The following is an 8775-nucleotide window of genomic DNA, read 5'->3' on the forward strand; positions in this document are numbered from 1 at the left end:
ATGAAAATTTTATTTCAATTTATGAGCACATCTCTCATTCATCCATATACTCTGCTTTTGGGGGATGTTCTTTATGGAGCCCAAGTATCAAATGAACAAAACATATAAAATAAATAATCATATTAATGAACTGTGTTTAAGAGCTATAATAAAAATGTGAAGATATGTCACATCGTGTGGGATGGGGGAACCATCTTGTGAGGTGCGCACTCTGTTTTCTCTCTTACCAAAGTGTGCGCACTCAGTCCCAAAATTACATAGTTTGCAATGTCCTGGTATGTGAGTGGGGGTAGTGCATTGGGGTCATAGACTGTAAAAATAACAGATGTCACTCACTGGTTTGTGGACTCCTGTTTTAAAGCCTTGAGTTCAGCATTTCGGCTGTCAACATCTTGGTTTTTTGGAGCCAGAAGTGACCACATCTGGGTGAGAGGCTGGCACTGTGGAGTAACTTGTGTAGATCTGACCAAGAAGTCGAAATGTTAATTGGTGACTTATAAAAGAATTCACCCCCGGACAGTTGTCACAAATATTGAAATTAGCTATAGAGACCAACACTGTTTTTTTTGTACCAGACTGTAATGTCTGCTGTAAAGTTGGACACTTTAACATAGCAATCTAGGGGGATTAACTGGTTTCTGGAGCCAGCCTCAAGTAGCCATTAGAGGAACTTAAGTTTTTGGCACATGAGTGTTGGCTTCATTTTTCAGCCCCAGAGGTTGCCACTTGATTGAGGTTTGCAATCCAGCCCCGGACTGCCATCAAGTCATATGGATCTATATTGTTTATCATGATCAAATTGTCCATATACCATTGCTTGACAGCTGCAGCAGGCACAGGTACCACAGCTCGATCCTTACAATAGGGCACCCCCATCCAAAAAATTTAATATGGTGTGATGTCAACTTCACATTCTCTGTAAGAGAACAGAAAACAAAACCAAACCAAAAACAATGTCAAAATTCCTTATTTAAAATTCTATTTTTATTTCATAATGGCATGTTTCTAACAGATCTTCAATTTAATATCACATTTCATCATAAAATGTCATTTTTCATTACAGTCACATGTCTCCAGCATCTGTTTGCAAGTTTAACAACCACCCTTATTAATTATAACTGTCAGCAAAAGCTTTTGCTAGCAAAGTCTTTGGTGTCAGTGTTAAACAGTTCGGACAAAGTGATTCTGAGTCAACCAACTAGAGCCTGTGAATAAACACAATACACAGACATAGCAATTAAACATGTCCTTTTATTTGGTTTAACAAGCTGTAAATGCAACATTGCCCAACCACGTAACAAGCCTGTTTGTGTAGCTTGAATTTTTACTCAATATCAGAGACAATGTTAGCTAGCTTCCAGTGGCCACAGTGACTGTAGAGACAGACCGTGTGTAGTTTTAATATTCACAGAGTCCTGTGTCTTTCTCTGATGGTAAAGATAAAGCGTGAAAGAGAGAAGAACATGACATCACTGGATGATCTATGTGAAGCAATCTTGTGCCATGGAAAAGGGTACTCTGGTTGAAAAAAACTTTGAGTGTATTTTGTACAGATAATTATTTCATCCATGTGTTAAATCAGGCTGCAGAGTTTCCTGTTAGTGGGATAATCTTTTTAGCAGAGCTCTGGCTTGCTGCTGAAGTGTCCTTGAGCAGGATACTTACTTGCTGGCTGATCCTGCACCCTAACTAGAGGGCAAAACACACTTCTCCTCTTCAGAAATTAAAGCACATTGCATCAAATAAAGCGGAATGTCACTGAATACCAATGTGCAGGAGAGACGAGCCAAAACTATCAATCTCCGCTACCCAATTGTGAGATAATCTGTTTTATTTCCACCTGCAGAGTCTGATGGCAGCTGCTACGGCTCTCATGGTGATACCTTAATGATCCTTCACACGTCGCTCTGTGGTAAAGATAAGTGCTTCCCCCTATGATGAATTTGTGTCTGTAAAAACAAGAACAAAGTCTGTTGATTGCAGCCAAGTGTAAGTGGTGAAAATTCGGTGACAGCAGAGGCAAAAAGAAAACTATTTATCATGCTTGCCAGTTTAGGCTTTTCAGCTGTGGTTTCCATTACCTAGAGCCTTCACCAGGCTGTCGTCTTTGCTGCAGCCTGCTAATCAATGACATCCTTACAAACTCTATCTGAGTGCTCTGATTGCTTGCAGACGTGTTGGTGTCTTCCTCTGAATACTCATCAGCTTTTACTGCACAGACATTTTTCTGTCTGCATTCCTCTGCACTACCCTATCACTGGGACTATTTTAATGCTATGATGCCACCAAGCCAACATTCTGCCAGAATGTGTGTGTGGAACAATCTTCAAATCGCTCACTCTCAGTCCCAGTGAAGACCAGATAGTTTTGTGAACTTGAGCCTTGTAGGCAAACGGATGCATTTAGTGCTGAATCACCTGGTGTCGCAGCCTGCTGCATGTCCACTGCAAAGCACTGGGTGGTGGTAGAGCTCTATGCCTGACTGCTGCTGCCTCAATAACACCATAACTGCCTCAGTGAGGGAATAAAATAGAAATGCAAACCATCAAAGATAGATTAGAAATTAAAAAAAAAACATAAACAAATGAAATTTAAATATCGCACACAAAAAAACTAGGGCAATAGTTATACAATACAATGATTATACCTGGTAATATTATGTACATGGTTAGTGCAAATATACTGTATATACTTTACTGTATTTACTGATATAGCATGTTGCCTCAATGAAATACCCATGAGTGTTTTCGGAACAACTATACAGCAATGTATACGCATACAGTTCTGTACAGGTATGTAAAATGTGTGTACAGGCATGTAATACACACAAATGTATGAACAGGTATGTAATAAACAGGCAAATACATTGAAAGCAAGATAGTAGATGATAATAAGAACAAAAACATTCAATGATATTGTTAAGACTGAAAAGTGCACACGTATCGTAAACAGTTTGGTGATTAGAGATAAAAACGTAATATTATGAATGCCATAAAATGTATGTCAGAAGTTTGCCCTGGAGAAGAGAAGAGTTTATTTCAGTGTCTGTGTAACTGTGCAATTATGATAATACTAGAAAATGTACATTAACACCAGTCTATGTGGCTTTGCTTAAAGAATAATGGCAAACATTAAAGCATAGCAAAACATTAGCACAGATATACCCTTTTTCTACCATAACTAGTGCATATATGATGATTTTTTTTTAAAATGTGGGAGAACCAGCTAAAAAATAGGGGACAGACTCCTCCCACATTACCAATAAAGAAGTATACCTTTCTGTTTTTTTTCCTGTTCTGTCATGTTTAAATAAAAAACACACACTGGAAAACAGGGTTAGTAAACAGTAGAAAGCAGCTTGGAGGCCAGTGAAAATGCTATGATGGTTACTTCTTTTTTTAACTATTACTTACTCAGTCTCTCTTCCAAACTTGATGCAGACTAATTTGGAACAATGTTCAAGTAGATGAAACGGATGGAATTTGTAGCTGTATTCACAAGGGGCAAAAATAAGCTCATCCATGTCATGTTTCCATCACTGCTGATCAGAGCTGGGGCTGATTAACACCGGTGACTACTGCAGTCATTTGTCCTGCAAATAAAAGCTGAATGTAACCTGATTGTAAAAACAAAAGCCAGCGTTGGTGAGTTTTTTTTGTCTTGTTGGAAAGGGGCTTCAGAGAAGAGTCATAAAGGTCTGGTGTGTAAGATTTAGGGGGATTTAGTGCCATCTAGCATTGAGGATTACAGATTTGCAACCAGCTGAAACTTCTCTGGGTCAGAATATCTTCAGTGTTCATTCTTCAGGAGGTTTTTATCATGAGCTCAGTTATCCACAGAGGTCTCCTCCTCTCCAAAACAAATTTTACCGGCATTTAAAAACGGTAAAAACTCTGTTCTGTTCCCAGGGGGTCTTTGCTGATGCTCTCCCGGCCTTAGGTTTTCCGTGTAGGCGTATGGAAGGGCAGGAAAGTTTGCCTCAGGCTTTCCTCATTCGCATGTGGAAGGGTAGACAGGTGTGCTCCCTCTGCCTTATGCTTTCCACATAGGCACATGGAAGAGGCTTTCTGTGCAGACCTGAGGAAAGGCAGAGGGGCCCCAGAACAGAACCATACTGCCATATAATACTGCAAATGGACATAAAGTTTTCTTTGACTAAAGTGTTCCTGATTGAATTCTTATTTTCAGAAGATTATACACTAGAGAAAACACACTTCTGATATTATATTCCATTACTACCAATGTACAGCGCCTTGCAAAAGTATTCACCCCCCTTTGCTTTTTAACTATTTTGTTAGATTCCAACCTGTAATTTAAATGTTTTTCATCTGAAAATTTCATGTGATGGATCTGCACACAGTTATCTAAGTTGGTGAAGTGAAATGAGAAAAATATATATAAAAGAATAATTTAAAGAAATAAAAAAGTGAAAATTGGCATGTGCATATGTATTCACCCCCTTTGCTATGAAGCCCCTTAAAAAGCGCTGGTGCAATCTATTACCTTCACAAGTCACAGAATTAGTTAAATGAAGTCCACCTGTGTTCAATCTAAGAGTCACATGATGTGTCAGTATAAACACACCTTTTCTGAGAGGCCCCAATGGGCTGCAACTCCACTTAGCAAGAAGCATCACATCATGAAGACCAAGAAGCTCTCCAAACAAGTCAGGGACAAAGTTATAGAGAGATACAAGTCAGGACTGGGTTATAAAAAAATATCTACATCTTTGATGATCTCCCGGAGCACCATCAAATCCATAATCACCAAATGGAAACAACACGGGACCACAACAAACCTGCCAAGACAGGGCCGACCACCAAAACTCACAGACCGGGCAAAGAGGGCATTGATTGGAGAGGCAACAGAGAGACCAAAGGTAACCCTGAAGGAGCTGCAGAGTTCCACAGCAAACACTGGTGTGTCTGTCCATAGAACCGCAATAAGCCGTACACTCCATAGAGCTGGGCTTTATGGAAGAGTGGCCAGAAAAAAGCCTTTACTTAGTGTTAAAAACAAGAAAGCACGTTTTGAGTTTGCCAAAAAGCATGTGGCCGACCCCCTAAATGTATGGCGGAAGGTGATCTGGTCAGATGAGATTAAAATTGAACTTTTTGGCCACAAAGGGAAATGCTATGTCTGGCGGCAACCCAACACATCCCATCACCCCAAGAACACCGTCCCCACAGTGAAACATGGTGGTGGCAGCATCATGCTGTGGGGATGTTTTGCAGCAGCAGGGACTGGGAAACTGGTCTGCATAGAGGGAAAGATGGATGGTGCTAAATACAGGGACATTCTGGAGCAAAACCTGTTTCAGTCTGCCTGTGATTTGCTACTGGGACGGAGGTTCACCTTCCAGCAGGACAATGACCCGAAGCATACTGCTAAAGCTACGCTTGAATGGTTTAAGGAGAAGAAGTTAAAAGTGTTAGAATGGCCTAGTCAAAGCCTGGACCTCAATCCAATTGAAAATCTTTGGTTTGACTTGAAGACTGCCATTCACAAGTGGAAACCATCCAATTTGGGGGAGCTGGAGAAGTTTTGCCATGAAGAATGGGCAAAAATCCCAGTTGCAAGATGTGGCAAGCTCATAGAGACTTATGAAAAGAGACTTGCAGCTGTAATTGCTGCAAAAGGTGGCTCTACAAAGTACTGACTTCAGGGGGGTGAATAATTATGCACACTGAAGTTCTTTGTTTTTGGGCCTTTTTGTTGTTTGCTTCACAATAAAAAATTTTTTTCACATCTTCAAAGTTGTTGGCATGTTCTGTACATGAAATGATGCAAATGCTCAAACAATACATTTTAATTCCAGGTTGTGAGGTTTTAAAACGTGAAAAATTCCTTGGGGGGTGAATACTTTTGCAAGGTGCTGTATCTCCATAAATCCTACACACTGGACCTTAAAGTGAGCAAACTGACCCAGTAATGTAGATTAAACGGCAAAGTATTGTAGTATAGGTAAAGATAGCCACTATTACCAGATCAGCTAAAATTTTCGAGTGGCAAAAACCCCTGAGTGTATTTAACTGAACAAGGGTGTGTTTTATTTCCTGTGAATTCATCTTATTATTTGTAGAAGGAGGTTACATAGGGTCACTTTAATATGCTGTTCATAATGAAAGTTGTCCTCTTAAAGGTGTCACTGTAAGTTAATTTGCTGACAGTGGTGCTGAAGTACTACGACAATCAAAAATAATTTAGAGTCCTAACTATGAGTATGTAAGTCATTGAGGACGGAGTAGCTGCAGTTGACATAAAAGAGTAAGGAGCTGCAGTTCAAGTAGGTTGGGAGGAAAAAGGAGGCAAAGGCTGGAGGGGTGAGAAAGAAGACCTTTAAGGACATCAGGGAGTGCTGTGAGGACTGCAGAGAGGAAGATGGGCATTCTCAAGAAGAGCCTGGTTCACAAGCAGCTGGCAATCAAGCTGAGTGTGTTGAACAAGCTATGATACAGCCAAAAGCAAGCATGAAATCCAAAAATATAGAGCTGCTGGTGACTAGACTATATGATATACAATGAGCCCAGATTTCTGAGCAAAAAGGGCAATATCTGAAGATAAGACAGGTAAGACGAGAATGAGAGAGCTGACATAATGAGCCGCAATGTGCATGTAATATAGCACCAGTGGCATAATTCCTGGGGAAGACTGAATTTTTACTTGAATCAATAACATACAGAGCTGAGAAAAAAATTGACATTAATACTACTGGATTTATGTACAGGACCAGAGATGTTTCAGGCATTGATGCCAGAAGAAATACTGGAGGATATTTATTACATACGAGACCACATGAGGCATGTATTGAAAGCACAACAGATGTTGTTTGCAGATAAAACTGCATCTATAAGGAAGCTGAACCAAGGAGAGTCCTGGGGCCTCATTTATAAAACTCTGTGGACATCCAAGCTCAAAGCTTGCCTACCTACAAAATGAGGAAATGTACATATGCCAAAAAATATCATACTCAAAAAATATCAGCCCCATATTCTGCCTTCTACACTCCCACATTCAACCATATATGGTCAATACAAAACACCTCCAGAATGTTAATGCATAGAAATGAGCATGCTAATCCTTAGTTCATTGAATCATGACAACAGTAGAGAGGTAGACCCTGAGAAGGATTTTTTCTGTTTCTGGTTACAGAAATCGAGGTGCTTGTGGGTGAGGTGGAGGTTAGATATATTGTGTGGTGGTCACAGCAGCTTGCTCGTAAACAAAAGAAAATGCAGCAAGAGGCAACATGTTGCCACTACGGTTAATGCAGTGAGTTCATCAAACAGGACAACACCTGAAATTAAAAAAGTGCTCAGATCTAAAGATGGAGGTAAAAAACAACAACTAAAGAACTGCACCCCATCTTTGCTAATTTACACGATCCATATGTGAAGGTGGTGAAGGTGTGCTGGGTGAGGTAACTTGAGATAGCAGAATGTGTAAGGCAGCACCACAGTGTCTCCAGGAACAGCACACTTGTATTCATCTGAAAACTAAAATCATACTTTGTGATATATGGACGGTATCAGATATTATTGAAAACTACTGATGCCCTGTTCTGCAATTTTTTTTTGTGCTGTTTGATTTTATCTTGGATTTCTAAAACCGATGACAATAATTTTATCAGTCACATGGTTGAGGTGAAAAGAACTCAGTATATTCATGCTTAATTTCGGGGAAAGGTCAGACTTTTCTGAATCCTGCTGCCTGCAACACCCTGGCATCATCCTACAATTTCAACACCTGACAACCAGTGTCAGTAGCGTATAACCTGGCCCCCTTCTCTGCGCTCCAGCAGTGGGGAATGTGATGGTAAGACTTGGCTGATGAAATACAGAGTTGAATTTGAGTTGGCTTATTCGAGTTGGCTTATATCTTTCACAGTTAAATGGTGCTTATGGAAAAGTTATGGCTCACTTACACAAATACCATTGCTGGTTGGAATGCTTACTATAATAAAGTGGATCTTTAAATAGTGTGTGATAAGAAGTGAAATTTGATCTGCCATAGAAATTTTATGTATACTGATTTCAGTTGATCTCACTTCAAGGTGTGGTTTGTCATATTATGGAGAAATAATACTGAAAACATGATGTCTCTGCTATTTGAACTTATTCACAGCCACAATCTGACATTCCACCAAGGTTTCAAAAGAATTTGGGAAGAAAGATTGCAGAGTTCAGTTGCTTTCCACACAGAGTGCTATTAAATTCATTCTAGCTAAATCCAACTGTTTGTGTAGTTTAGCATATTCACAGTTCAGTGTGATTCTTTTCATGGTCTTTCCAGACTGCCCCATGTCAGCTTGATGATGCCCTGATTCAACAGATGTGGGGCATCAGTATTGGTCATTATTTTCCAAGTAGGTTAAGGAGAGGAGAAGTCACATCGTCATATCAGAGCATATCAACTGGGTGCAACACATGCGCAGTGAAATCTGATCTGCACCTGCGGAAAGGCTCAATAAATAACACACTGTCAAAAACATGGAGATGATTGATTTGTTACACTGAGGCCTCCTCAGTCGGCCTTGAGTTGAAATATTTTATTCAAAAAATAAAGATATAGGTGAGAATTAAAATGCTGCCCTTACTGAAAAGGTCTTGAATAAAAGACCATAAACACATGCTTACATTATGAAAATGTTTTATTATATATTGGCTGCCATCCATTTGAGTGTGTCAAGCACAAACTCGTGAAGGACTCTCAACGCGGACTCACAGACTCAGATACAAGTTCAAGGTCTTTAATCAGGCTCAGGTTGGTACAGGG

This window comes from Epinephelus fuscoguttatus, linkage group LG14 (assembly GCF_011397635.1).
Source record: "Epinephelus fuscoguttatus linkage group LG14, E.fuscoguttatus.final_Chr_v1".
Classification (NCBI taxonomy): domain Eukaryota; kingdom Metazoa; phylum Chordata; class Actinopteri; order Perciformes; family Serranidae; genus Epinephelus; species Epinephelus fuscoguttatus.